The 3,036-nt window shown below is 35.4% G+C and overlaps 1 pseudogene; it reads left to right on the top strand.

The window, feature by feature from the left end:
- Window positions 1-243: 243 nt before the first annotated feature.
- Window positions 244-1,445, top strand: LOC118851265 (annotated as a pseudogene).
- Window positions 1,446-3,036: the final 1,591 nt, after the last annotated feature.

Here is a 3,036-nt window from a genome sequence, read left to right as displayed (position 1 = left end):
AAAATTGACTGAAGAAAACAATTCCTTAAAAAATAGAATTGGCCAAATGGAAAAAAAAAAGATTCCACTGAAGAAAACAACTCCTTTAAAAGTAGAATGGGGGTGCATTGAACACAGTGGCTGGAGGGGAGGAGGCTCAGGCTTTCCCTGACTAGTGGGCTGGAGGGTTGACAGGTCCCCTTGGACTCATCCTTGCAGTGGAAGCCAGGATGCTCTTACACAAATTAATAGCAACACTTCATGATGGTGGACCAAGAAGAGGAGGAAGTTATGAAAGAATTACATTCAAAAGTGACATCATGATGTCTGATGTGACCTAAATATCCTAGATGAAAGGCACCTCATGGTGCATCTGAATGCTGTTGGCCACCTCTTTTTAAGCAACAATTAAAACATCTATGGAACAGAGATTCTTGGAAAGATACTCAAGTTAAGGGTAAAAAACAAAAAGAGATTCAAATAGAAAATATTGCACATGATGACAGAAGTATTCAGGAATCCTGTGACAAGAATAGCAATGGTATATATTTTCTGAACAAGAATGAAACTCAAATTCACCCTTATAAGAGAATAGGAGCTCTATTAGATAAGGATGATGACTTGGAAGTGGTAGGAAGACCATGGATTTTCTCTGAGACAAAACAAAAAAGAATCATCAAGAAATAAGCCACATCCTAAAATTCTAACCCAGGGAGCAGAAAATTTCAATGAAGAACAAGAAAATATCCACCATCATATGGCTAAAATAGAGCACACCGTGGCCATGGCCACCCTTCTGCCAGATTCTGGCAAACAGGTGTGGTGAGGAACTTTCCATCTAGGTGACTATATCCTGTTCCAAAATGACCTGTTCAAAAGTCGCACTATCCTGGAGCTTGGGGCTGGCACCAGGATTGCCAGCACCATCTTAGCAATGGTTGTTAAGACTGTACTGCACAGATGTGGGTGAAGCTCTCCTGACTGTGTGAATGGAATGTTGCCCTAAACAGGAATGTGACTGCAACAGAAGAAGGTGTGATTAAGGTTAAAGAACTGGATTGGTTGAAAAATTACTTATGTATTGATCCTCAAGTTATTTTCATTTGGCCTGAAGAAGATATTTCTGACTTATACGCTCAAGCTACCATCATAATGGCAGCTGATGTTTTTTTTTATGATGATGATGCTTTGTTCAAAACACTCAATAGAATTACTCACAATTTGAAAAATGCTTGTACAATCTACTTGTCAATAAAGAAAAGACAAAACTTCACAATTAGACATTTGGATATTACATGTGAAGCTTACAATCAGTTTCAATTTTCACAAAATGGCTAGAGAAACTCAGACATGGCAAAATGAAGTTTATTGTACAGCCAATTGAACCTACTTTCTCCCAGTTCCTTGTTTATGAATGTATAGAGCCGTTAGAACTCTAGAAGATTCTTGCTGTACCAATACGTTGATAGCTCATGTGAATAAGGCTGAAAATATTCCCCTAAGTTTGTTTACTATATATTTCTTTTGAAACTGTATTTTGAATAAAATCAAAAGCTACCAAAAAAGTATAATTAGCTAAATGGAAAAGGAGGTATGAAAGCTAATTGATGAAAATAATTCCTTAAAAATTAGAATTGGGCAAGTGCAAGCTTATGATGCTATGAGAAATCAAAAGTCAGTCAAATGAAATCCAAAGAATAAAAAAAAATATAGAAGGAAACATAAAATTCTGGAAATTGTGGAAAATTGGAAAAAAAAAACAAATGACCTAGAAAACAGATTTAAATGAGATAATTTAAAAATTGTTGAATCATGAAAGCCATGATTAAAAAAAAAGGCCTGGACAGCATTTTTTCAAGAAATTAGCAAGGAAAACTGCTCTGATATCCTATATCCAGATGGTAAAATAGTCATTGAAAGAATCCACCAATCACCTTCTGAAAGAGATCCCAAAATGAAACCTCCAAGGAGTATTGTAGCCAAATTCCAGAATTGTCAGGTGAAGGAGAAAATATTGCAAATAGCCAGAAAGAAACAGTTCAAATATCAAGGAGCCACAGTCAGGATCACACAGGACTTAGCACCTTTGATATTAAAAGATAACAGGGCTTGTAATATGACATTCTAGAAGGCACACGGATGCATGATTCAGACATAAAGAGTGATACCATAAGCAAGTTAGAAGAGCAAGGAATAGTTTATTCATCATATCTCTGGAGAAGGGAAATATTTATGATAAAACAAGAGATATAGAACATTATGAAATGCAAAATGGATAATTTTGATAGTATTAAATTCAAAAATGTTTGCGCAAATAAAGCCAATGCAACCAAGATTAGAAAGAAAGCAGAAAGCTGGAAAATAATGTTTACAGTCAGTACTTCTGATATAGGTCTCGTTTCTCAATTATATAGAGAACTGAATCAAATTTATAAGAACACAAGTCATTCCCCAATTGATAAATGGTCAAAGGATATGAACAAACAGTTTTCAGATGAGGAAATCAAAGCTATATTTAGTCATATTAAAAAATGCTCTAAATCTCTATTGATTAGAGAAATGCAAATTAAAACCACTCTGGGGTACCACCTCACTCACACCTATCAGATTGGTTGATATTACAGAAAAGGAAAATGACAAGTGTTAGAAAAGATGTGGGAAAATTGGAACACTAATGCATTGTTAGCAGAGTCGTGAACCAACCATTTTTCTGGGGAGCAATTTGGAACTATGACCAAAGGGCTATAAAACTATGCATAACCTCTGATCCAGCAATACCACTATTAGGTCTATATCTCAAAGACATCAAAAAAGAGGAAAAGACCTATCTGTACAAAAAGTATTTATAGCAGTTCTTCTTATGATAGCAAAGAATTGAAAATTGTAGGGATGCCAATCAATTGTGGAATGACTGAACAAGCTGTGGTATATGAATCTAACGGAATACTATTGTTCTATAAGAAATGGTGAGCAAGAAAACCTGGAAAGACTTACAGGAACTGATGCTGAGTGAAGTGAACAGAACCATAACACTGTATACAGTCATGGCAAATTGGT

This window comes from Trichosurus vulpecula, chromosome 5, assembly GCF_011100635.1.
Source record: "Trichosurus vulpecula isolate mTriVul1 chromosome 5, mTriVul1.pri, whole genome shotgun sequence".
In the NCBI taxonomy this organism is placed as follows: Eukaryota; Metazoa; Chordata; class Mammalia; order Diprotodontia; family Phalangeridae; genus Trichosurus; species Trichosurus vulpecula.
This window is presented reverse-complemented; position numbering and strand designations above follow the sequence as displayed.